The 12349-nt window shown below is 38.1% G+C and overlaps 1 protein-coding gene across 5 annotated transcripts in view; it reads right to left on the bottom strand.

Moving 5' to 3' along the window:
* Positions 1-12349, bottom strand: part of lrmda (leucine rich melanocyte differentiation associated) — a 597710-nt gene that overhangs the window by 55483 nt on the left and 529878 nt on the right.

A 12349-nucleotide genomic window follows, 5' to 3' on the forward strand; every position in this document is an offset into this window, starting at 1 on the left:
CATTGCTAAGAGCTTGAGTTGGACCACTTTAAAGGAACCCTTAGATTACAGATTTTCAAACAGTTGTATCTCAGTTAAATACCAACAATCATAAATTAATTTAAAGTGTGTTTATTTAGTCCTTATGACTGGTTGTGTCAATACTGTACACACACAGACACACATAGATAGATAGATAGATAGATAGATAGATAGATAGATAGATAGATAGATAGATAGATAGATAGATAGATAGATAGATAGATAGATAGATAGATAGATAGATAGATAGATAGATAGATAGATAGATAGATAGATAGATAGATAGATAGATAGATAGATAGATAGATAGATAGATGGATGGCATCCAACAAAATTGTATTTACATAATGTATGTGTGGTGTAAACTGTATGGATGTATAGATGGATGGATGGATGGCATACAACAAGTTTGTAATTACATAATGAGTGTGTGGTGTGAACTGGATGGATGGCATACAACAAGTTTGTGTTTACATAATGAATGTGTGTAAACTCTATGAAACAATATCTTCATCGCTCTAATATAACATTGAAAAGACAAACAAATAGATACAATAAATGATGCATGACAGAACAATAGATATGTAGGCAAAGAAATATATTTAAAAAGTGTATTTTGATTATGAATACAACAGACTTTATTATTATTATTATTATTATTATTATTTTTACAGTTCTCTGTTTATCCATCAGAAAGTGGTTTGTCAGTCAAGTACACACACCACTGCAGATATAAACCCCTGAATCTGCCTGCAGAATCTGTCATTTCTCACTCAAATTTCTGGCATGAAAGGTGTGTCGGGGGAGACAGTGCATCCGTCTAAAGTCAGAGAACACCAGAGAGACAACATTTAGCCTGAGGGCATTGTCTAGACAATAACAAGCCAAGAGATTGCTTTCTTCAGAAACAGAGAGAGAGAGAGAGAGAGAGAGAGAGAGAGAGAGAGAGAGTAAGTGTAAAGGGTGAAGATCAACAGTGAGCTCATCATAGTGATCCGCTGATGTTTGATAACATGACCATTAGCTCTCCTTCATTCATTGTCCAGACAGTCTTAAAGTGTGTTTGAGAGAGCCACTGACAGGCCTTGAAGGAGCATTAACACTCCTACAAAGCAAGAACACAGATGTTTAACGCATGTCTATTTTTAATATGGTACACTGTATGAACCTGCCACTCACTTCTAAAGATCCTTCAGAAGTCCATTCATTCATCGAAACAATTGAACTTCCATGACAATGCAAGATATTGGCTGCGTCTACTTGTGGTTTTGGAGGCTTAACCCTAACAGTACTCCAACAATACAAGGTGAAACATTATGGCACCTACAAATCTAACTTGATAATAACTTATTACCATATATAATATACATTTATAGTATATTAAAAAATGGCTACAAAAGGAAAAGACAAAACGTTTAAAATCATGACATAGAACCATAACCAAACCAATGTTTAACTAGCTGATTTTATTTTCTAATAAATTAAAATAGACACAGACAGCGAGAGAGATAATCATTCTTACTGCTACTATTTTTATTTTTTATTTTTGTTAAATCCTGGTAACCACAAATTGACTGTGGTTTTGCTACACTAATTTCAATGCACTGACTGCAATTTTTATTATTATTATTATTATTTTTTTTTGGAAAACTGTTTTTTTTTTCTTTGTCAGGAAAGATAGTTATTACACATTTAGTAAAAAGCCATGAATCATTTTCATAAGACTAACTAGTGCCTTAGGAGAAAACAACTGACCATTAATTATTTGTTAGCATGTTGCTAGATAGTTGGTGCTGTGGTATTCTGGCTGGTTACAAAGGCCCCATTTACACATACGTTTCAGTTTAAAAATAATGTTTTAGAATGAAAACGATCCACATGCACACTGACATTTCACCTAGCATTTCTGAACAGCTCTCTATCCACACTAGACCACTAAAAACGCACATCACGTGAGAACACACACACACTCTGGCATGCGATGCAGCGTGTGCGAGTGTTTGAGCTCCAGGCAGTCAGCGGGTGCTTTGAGCACAGAACCCCAGATGAGAGCTGTGCACGTCGGACAGTTCATCAAGAATCTACCGCTGGGTCCACTCTCACTATATTTGTTAAATGTGATATATAATTAATCTTGTCTATAGATAAAAACATACTCCCCGACTTTGGTCTTTGGAATCTATTACTTGTTCTTAAGTAGCCTGTTTTGGCTAAGCGAAAAGATAAGTTAATATATTAATTAATGTAACCACAAACACTGATTCTGCACATATGACTGACTAATTTATTTCCTATAATGTATAAACTTATTGTACATTATACTTTTATAATGGACATAATTGATTATTAAAACTGATTTAGCAAAAGAGAGGATATGTTTCGTATTTTTCACTGAAAACGAAAGGAGGCAGTTATGTTATGGGCTCTGTTATGTTATAAATATGCATAGAGTGATAGCATTTTGAAATGCTAATTTATTATCATCCATCATACCAAACAAACAAACAAAAAAAAAAAAGAAAAAAAATTGTGAGCAACCTATAGGCAAATAACAAACTGGCCAGCTCATTTCCCCAATAAAAAGTTGTCCATTTAAACAATAAAAGCCTTCTTTTATTGATTATTTTATTGCTTATTCTTCTTGAAGCCTTCTTCTATTGGTTATTTTCACAATGTCTGATGGCATACTGTCAAAAATGGGCTAAATGAACTCATATGGGGCCAAACTCTGGACTTTGTCAGAAAGGGGGTGGGTCGTTCAAACCCCCAAAGTATTTTGGGAAAAAATGGGGCAAACAACGTAATTTAATACAAATCTATGTAAGCTACACAAGGATAAGAATACTCACACTATGCAATTTTTTACTAATTCTTTACGATTGTAGCTTATTAGACTGTATGAAAATGATCCTAAGGCCACATTTTGTTTGACGTCACTGATCAATGACACGTTGCTAACCTGCATTCTAAAACAACACCCTACATCAAATATAAACAAACATGGCATTCATTCCCTGACAATATAAAAAACAACAACAAAAAACTGTTTCCACATTTCCCAGAGGTGATTTGAAGTTACTGCTCTGATTGCGTCATCAGGTTCAGCCCTCCTGTTGGTTCTTGGTTTGACACTTGTCATAAGAGAAGTCACACTCCAGCAAAGTGTCTAAGATCTTCTGATGCTGTCAGAATTTGAAGAGCACCAATTTTACCCCTTTTTAAGATTTAAGATAAGTCTATTGTGTCTCCAGAATGTGCCTGTAAAGTTTCAGGTTAAAACACCCATCAGATTCTCCCTACCCATCGTTTCCATGTGCCTGTCATAGTGTGCCTCAATCTCCGCCTCTACGGTGTCAGATAAATAGCACAGTGACAGGCATGAATGAAGCAGTGAGAAATACTACAGTAAGAACTTTCCCAATGATTATTTGATGTATTTGTTCTGAAGTTAATGAGTCGATGAGAACGATAAGAACACACAATGACATTTCAAAGTTCACACACACGTATTTAACTTTGCACTATTTTTGCACGCAAATGTGACAGGATACACATTAATATCCACTGCTTTATATTAAACTTGTAAAACTCATTTTTAATCAAATTTGATGATGATTGATGATCACAGCGAGCTGAACAGATATTTTAATCCCAATTGCTTTGCGCACGTCCTGTCTTGTTGATATGATTATACGCGTTACTACAGAGACCTGTTAATACATGACTGTTAATCAATTCGGTGGCCAGGGAAACCACACTCCTACGTCACGTTACGCTGGGCCTCGAAATAGGAGGGATTTGGAACCTATTTTAATGTCAGGAAATTAAAAAAAAATAGACTTATTATGTTTCTATTAGTCCATTATGACTGTGGACACACTATACCTTTACACAGATCTGTCCAAACAGCTTGCAAAAGATGATTTTTATCATGTGTCCTTTAAATTTGATGGCAGCAACTATTAATCGGTTGTCTGTGACCATGTCAAATCAAGAATCAAAGATCAAGGATTATAGGAATCTTACAGATACTTCCCAAATCGACAACCAAACCGTGACAAAACATCCCACAGTCTGTGAGCCAGGCTTTTATGTTTTGGGTATTGCTATGCAGTGGTAAATTCCAATTAGAAACATTTAATAAAACCACAGCAGATATTATGGTCCTCGTTCTAAGCGCTAAAACAGGTCATACCTCGTTAATCATGCAAATGTCTGTTCACTTATCTCATACATCAACAATACATGTCCTGGCACAACATATGCCAGTGTTCGGAACAAGAACCCATTGCTTGTGTTGTTTACATCTTCTCTGGGCTTTCCTGTAAATGCTGGTTGACTGTGAGGCCTATAGGTGACGTGTCTCGACAGCCCAGTCTGAGTGTGTTAAAGACGGGATTGTTCTGACATGCCATCCAGAGAGAGAGAGAGAGAGAGAGAGAGAGAGAGAGAGCGAGAGAGAGAGAGAGAGAGAGAGAGAGAGAGAGAGAGAGAGAGAGCGAGAGAGAGAGAGAAAGAGAAAGAGAGAGAGAGAAATAGAGAAATAGAGCCGCTTGATGGATGTGGCAGACTGCAGCTAGGTGTCAGCGCTTTAGTAAATGAGGCAAGGACAAGTGGCATTAATGCTGTCAATGATCTCCTGACAGGAAAACAGATACGGTGCTCACCGCCGTTTTTAAATAGACATCAAGTGCATTAATGACAAAAAAGGGCAGGCTTCAAACAATGTGCCTGAGTGATGGGCGAGCAGCGATGGCGCTCCGAGCGCGCCACTAACATAATCCGAAAAGACACTGTCAGAGGCGCAGAGAGAGACGGGCCCTGGAATTGCACGTACTGACAGTGAACAGAGATGAGGACAGAGATACTGGTGCCATATTAGTGCCAAGCATATTCCAACACCAGTCTGGATCCTAACTAAATGTGACACTTCTCTCGTCGCTTCAAAGTAGCCGCTCCTCCCTTCTTCCTCTCCTTCCCCCAGCGCCAGCGATCTTCTCCGTCGTGTCACTCCAGCATTGCGCTCTCCTGCCGTGGCGGGCGAGTTAGTGGCGGGCCATTCGTGTCAGCCCGTGGGCCCGGGGACAAACTCAGTCAATCTAAATTTGGACTTTTGTAGCCGAGCGACACTCATTTTCCCTGCCATCGTTGCGAGCTGAGGTGATCCAAACTGTGAAGTGTGAGGAGATGTCTGTTCGCATCAGATCAAACGTCTGTGGACGGGTGTGCGTGTATGTGTGTGGTTGGGGAGGGGAGGCAGCGGACAGCTCTGCCAATGCGGGTACTTCTTCAGAGGGGTGACAGGGTTTTTGCACTCCAGCTGCCGAAGTTGCCCTGGGGACTGAGGTACCGCCGCTGGATCCCTGTATGCTCATTCTGACTATCAGAGCGCTGATTTAAGAGGAGATTCTGGTACATTTCACCTCACCGGGATGTAAGACTAGCACTCAACCGCAGTGATATCATTTCGAAACGCTACGCACCCTTTCAGCGAGACTGAAAGAGATCATAGAGCACTGGCAGACATGTTCAAGGGTCAATGCCATCTGCAGCTGTTAGGACTGACATCCATACAGAAGATCTCATCAATACACTGCACCCCTCCAATGTGTAAAATATATGGATTTTTAGTAGGTTTGTTATGTAAGTGTACCAGTGATTACCTGTTAACTTGTAAAAGAAAGAAATACTGTCCAAAAAAAGCTGACAGTATAGCCTGACAGAACAACACTCAATGTGCAGGAGGTCAAACAACCATAAAATATTAAATGAAAAAAGAAGATCATTGTATTTCTATTATTATCTAATGAAGCCATTATTTTTAGTAGTAGTGGTGGTAGCATTATTATTGGTAATATAATAATGACGTATTGATTAGAAATATTATAAATAAACAAACAAACATAAGGCCATTCTCTGAAATTTACATATTTTTGGGTATTGTTATAAATTTTTAAAGAGCCCCAATTATGGATTAAAAAAAGTCATATTTTAGTTTTGGGGGTCCTCATCAAAAGGCTACTACATATGCAAGGTCAAAAACAATTTCATTCTCTTTTAATATCCATTTGTTTTGAATTAACAATCCCAATCACTCCCATACGATTTGTTTAGCAGTTAATTTGTTCCCAAACCCCTCCTTGGCGCCATGCTAATCTGTGCTGATTGGTTCTTTGACCCAGTCTGTTGTGATTGGTTGACTGTGTTCTGCGCAAGACAGATAAACACCCACCACATCTTATCAACAATTTGAACAGAGTGCAGAGTGTATGTGTGAGCCCAATGCAGGAGTGCATTAAAGCAATGCAGTTAAACAGCTTGTTGCTCTATTCTTAACCAGCAAACACAATCCACACAGTAGCAAAAGTTGAACTATTTTAAAACTTGACCAACGCATGTAAGTTGATCCATGAACTGTCTATTGATAAAGTTCCTATGCCTTAATAGTTTTTTCTAATCCTTCCTTCAACAAACAGCCGACGAATCCCCCATTGCAGCATAGGTTGTTGTATCAATCATCAAAACGTTCACTCAAGGCGGCAAAGGGGCGCAGTGAGTAGTGCTGTCTCCTCACAGCAAGAAGGTCGCTGATTCGAGCCATGGCTGGGTCAGTTGGCTTTTCTGTGTTGAGTTTGCATGTTTTCCCTGCGTTCGCGTGGGTTTCCTCCGGGTGCTCCGGTTTCCCCTACAGTCCAAAGATATGCAGTACAGGTGAATTGGGTAGGCTAAGTTGTCCATAGTGAATGAATGTTTATGGACTTTTCCCAGAGATGGGTTGCAGCTGGAAGGGCATCTGCTGCTTTAAATGTGCTGGATAAGTTGGCGGTTCATTCTGCTGTGGTGACCCGGAATAATAAAGGGACAAAGCCGAAAAGAAAATTAATGAATGAATAAATATTCCTTTATCTTCAGTCATGATCAATCCCACACACACCCACACTCTGTTAGTGTTTGAAGGGAAAGTAGCATTCACGTTTTACTAGATCCGGCAATTCATATTTGGTATTGTTTTGTGTCGACATGAACAGGCAAAGGATCCGGCGATTTATTTAAACGACTTCAAATCTTTGAGTCAAATCTTTCATTAAAAAAAAAATATATATATAATTAAACAAGGTGCATTTTCAGATTTAAACCTCATCTAGATGTTTTCATTGAGCGCTGAGGTTGATCTATCAGTGTGTAACATTGTGTAACTCTATGGCCTGGCCGCAGAGTTACACACTGTATGGAAGGTAATTTTTTTACAACTCATTATAGAGGCTCTTTAATAATCAAGTGTGATTTTTTGTATGCACAACCAACATCACAAAGACATTCCAATAACACTTCCTGCAAAGCTACAATACAGTATAAAGTAGTGCTGCAAGATATTGGAAAAATCTGACATTGCAATGTTTTTTTCTTACTTCTACAATATTTATTGCAATATGAATATAATTTCACCAAATTACTTAAATTGCTCTATTAAGTAAGAATTCAGGTACAACAATTGAAAAATCAAATGGAAAATGTACTGTCATAGTGATGTAAAACATTGTGTCTTTATTGTATGAATAATACTTTTTTATTATTATTAAAGTTTCAAATGGTACAGTTCCTTGTGCCTGAATGCTTTAAACTATCCTTATTTGCTCATGCCTTAAAAACATGTAAAATATTCAAATTTGCTCCATTATGGTAAAAAAAATCTCCAATGACTCCATGTTCTAAACTGTGGCTCCTGGTCAAACATAATCCCAATTCAACATTGCAGATCTTGCGAAGTAACTATTGCGCACACATTGTGATATCAATGCTAAATAGATATATTGTGCAAGTCTAGTATAAAGTTTTAGGTACTTGTTTAAAAAGAGAGTGGTTTTAAAAAACAATGCCATAAATAGACTTTAATTACTAGTTACCTTCTATTAACTAAATTAAGTCAACATTTGATATAACTACCTTTCATCCTAGATGCACCTGCGCATAGTTTTTCAAGTCAATTTGCTGTTGTCCCAAATAAGTATCTTGGATGTATTACCACAGATTTAGTAATAAATAATAATAGTTCCTTAACTTTTTATAGCATTTTTATGGACACTCAAATTGCTTCACACATTGGGGGAATCTCCTCATCCACCACTAGTGTGCAGCATCCACCTGGATAATGCGATGGCAGCCATATTGCGCCAGATGCACACCACACACCAGCTGATTAGTGGAGAGGAGACAGAGTGATGAAGCCAATAATGATGTGGGGATGATAAGGAGGCCATGATGTAAATTTGAAGAGGATAAGTGACCAGTGAGTAAATTTGGCCACGATGCCCAGGTTAAACCCCTACTTTTTTTTGAAGGACATCCTGGGATTTTCAATGACCACAGAGAGTCAGAACCTCAGTTTAACATCTCATCCAAAAGACGGCATTCACTGAGCAGCATAGAGTCCCCGTCAATATACTGGGGGATTGGGACCCACAAAGACTGCAGGTTGAGCGCCCCCTGCTGGCCTCACTAACACCTCTTCTGGCAGCAACCTAGCTTTCCCATGTGGTCTCCTATCTAGGTATTGACTTGCTTAGCTTTAGTGGGTGACCATGTGAGAGTTGCAGCGAGCTAGCTGCCTGCTAAGTCTAGTAAAAATACTAGTGGCCAAAGACTTTTGCACAGTACTGTACTGCATGTACACAACATGACTACAAAAATAAAGATGTTGTTTATACATACCTCCTCATTTCATGCATTTTTATGTGTCATGGCCCTCATATGAGTGCCTGGAGCAGTGTCTGCTGGGTTAAATCTAGCACTAGACAACAGCACATGATGAATAAAGTGTCTGGTGACGACTGAAGCTTTAATATTGACCTGAAGCCGCCTGACGCTTTCCTCACATGTTTAAACCCTTCAAGCAGCAGTCTGCACATGGCACAGGTCTGAGACGGATCTAACTTTCCCCCTTAATGGCAACTTCTTAAAACACCCCCTTTGGGAAGCAGACAGAGAGAGGTAAGCCCTCATGGGCCTGCCAAAGATGGGGGAACTTATTTAGCGTGAACTGACAGCAATAGTGATGCATGATACACTGCAGCCCACTGCATAATCTGCTTCCACAGCTGGACACTGCGCTTATTACATGAGGAAAAATAGAAGAGGAACAAGAAACAACGATAAAATGCAGAAACAGCAATTTCTTACATAACCCGTTAGTGGAAAGCAGAGTCCCGCTTGAACCCGTAGGGATGCGGCTGATGAGCTGAGAGCTAATATATAAAAAAAAACAGCTTGTCAGAGCCTGGCCTTCTCTTTATTCCAAACACACGCACGCAGCCATTACTGTGACAGATTAAAAGTTTTCTGGAAGCTAATGTTTCCATGCTGCATATTCTGGCAGGGAAATGTTGAAAGCATTGTTCTCCTCCTGTCACACCTGGATGTTTGGTGAAGAGGAGCTTGTCTTTATGCTGGATGGCGACACACTCACAGCTTATTACAAACAACACGAGCCCCTCACAGCCTCTCCGTGACCTGCTATCACAGAGCGCCTGACGGCCTGGAAATCTGCTGTCTTTGCTTTTCTTCCTCTGGCAAAACTCCGGTGAAATCCTAATAGCCAACATTTATCACACCGCCGTTTATAAGTGTCAGGAGGAGCAGTGTGAAAACTGCATAAAACTCACACATTGTACAAGCTTGTTTTACGGCTAGAACTACAGCTAGTTCTAGCACTAGTTGCAATGTTTTCTGCACTTCTGCAGTGTGACAGAGCCTGGAAAAACATCATGTTCTAGATGGGAGTCTGAAGTAAATATCTCTCTTTTGTTAAAAAAAAAAACATTGAAACAGAAAACTAAATGATATCAAAGACTAGAATACACAAGATGTGTAAATCGTGTAGTTTTGAATGGGGAAAAGTGTAAGTTCAATATGAATGTGAATATGAAGCCCTGCCAACAGTACCAGTACAAGAGCCAATCAGCTATCGCTATAGACCGGCGTTTCTCTCGGAGAGAATCTAGGACCAGACGTGTTTTTACAAAGTAATATGTCCACATAAAGCTTAAAATCTGTGCTTTTAAATTAACCAAATGCACTTGGGAAAAAAAGTTTGGATTTTGTAATCTGTATGAACTGAACGTGGGGTACAGTCCACCCTGTCAAACGCACATCACATGACAGCAGCAACTACTCAGACGCCCACAAACTTGTAAGCAAAGAGTCTTTGTCATTTCTGGAGGAGATTTGCTATCAAGACCAAGTTGTGAATTACTTTAGAAGACTAGCGCAATTTGATGATCATTATCCAGAGGATGATAATGTGTAGAACGGCCATAAATAAGGTTGGTATCGTGATCTTGTGCCTTTCGAGTGCGCATGAGCTTGGACAACCTGAAAATATGCAGATGTGTTTCATTTCTAACAATATTTCTAACAATGTTAATGAAGCTATTAAATTGTAAAAACTATATTTCAATTATACAAATATGTCAGGTAATGTGCCTAAGTGTTTTTGTGAGTCTTTCCAACAATGTGATTTCTTTCTTTCTAGGTAATGAGCAGTTTATTTATAAAATATAACGAGATGCTTAAACAAACGTTCTAATAAATGTTTTTATAAAATAAATAGCATTTGAAGCTGCTGTACAATAATATATATATATATATATATATATATATATATATATATATATATATATATATATATATATATATATATAGTTGAAGTCAGAATTATTAGCCCGCTGTTTATTTTTCCCCCAATTTGTGTTTAATGGAGAGATTTTTTTTAAAAACATTTCTTAACATAATAGTTTTAATAACTCATTTCTATTTTTTTTTCTTTGCCATGATGACAGTAAATAATATTTTACCAGATAATTTTCAAGATACTACTATTCAGCTACAAGTGACATTTAAATGCTTAAAGTTAGTTAGGTTAACTAGGCAGGTTAGGGTAATCAGGCAAGTTATTGTATAATGATGGTTTGTTCTGTAGACTATCGAGATAATAATTGCTTATAAGGGCTAATAATTTTGACCTTTAAATATTTTTTTAAAAATTTAAAACTTTTTAAAAACTTTGGCCGAAATTAGTTACATTTTCAATGATACTGTAATAATAACAACATTAATTTAATTGAACTTGGATTCAGTCCAGGCAATTGAAGCAAGTGTAAAAAGCACCCAAAATCTCAAATATTTTTTTCTGAACCAAGCGTTTTAATGAATAAAATGTATTAAATAATTAAATAATTAAAATGAAGCCGTTTATAAGCCAACCAACTCCATCCAGCTTAAATCAGCTTTTATTAGGTCAATGATGTGACTAGATTGTTATAAAAATTTGTTCACACAAAAAACTTTTTAATGAGGGAAATTATTTAAAAGACATGAAAACTACTTAGAGGGCTGTAAAAAAAAGCCTTTTATCTGAATCCGTTAAGCTCCTCTACAGGAGGAAAAACTAATTCATCAACTGGCCGCTGAAGTGATCTGCATACAATCAGCTTCTCTCTTTTCAAGGGCCATCAATGTGTCAAGGAAAGACATATCCGAAGGATGTAGCTCTTAACATCAAGGTTATCTGTTCTCTCTTTCTCAGAGTGTTTTTCTGCGCTCTCTCTGTATCCCATGCTCTCATCAGCCCTGCAATCAATCAGGGTAATAATGTTGTGGGGGAAAAATCAATTAACAATACAATTAAACTTTCCCTATTATCTCACAAGCTTAAAATAATACCTCAAGGGAAGATGGACGAACATGTGTGCGGGTGCGAGAGGCTGAGTTATGACTGTAAGCAGCTGCAGCTATGAGCTTGTGCTATTATATGAGCCTCAATATATCTGCCTGAGCCCCTTTATCAGTCTGCTGCCTGCAACATCCGCTGATGGAGTCCTCATTATCGGCCCTTACAACAACCGCCTCTGACCTACAGCTGTTGGGGCTAACGCGTAATCAGGTTATGTTTTCTCAGGTAATGCATTACTTGTCAAATTTACACTGCAATGTATCCGAGGGCCTGAGTGAAATTCAGCTGCTCCAGCTATTTGTAGCTGCTAAAATAACAGGATATGTGCTTTAGTGGAAGATTTGCTCTGTCCTGGAAATCACTGCAGCAGCTACAATAAACTTCACTGAGAGTCTTGTTATCTTTTTTGGTTGGCCATGAGAAAAGAGAAAAGAAAACTCATCATGCTTTTGTCAAAGCATTAACCCTCATAAATCATTCAGGTCCTGGAAGAAACTCATCAAAATTCTAAGCCTTAAAAACATGCTAATAGTAAGAGGAAAACTTTCATTTGTACACATCATACTTGGTTTGTTTGGAGTAACTTTGGATCGCAATGGG

Source organism: Danio rerio, chromosome 13 (assembly GCF_052040795.2).
Source record: "Danio rerio strain M-AB ecotype USA chromosome 13, GRCz13ab, whole genome shotgun sequence".
In the NCBI taxonomy this organism is placed as follows: Eukaryota; Metazoa; Chordata; class Actinopteri; order Cypriniformes; family Danionidae; genus Danio; species Danio rerio.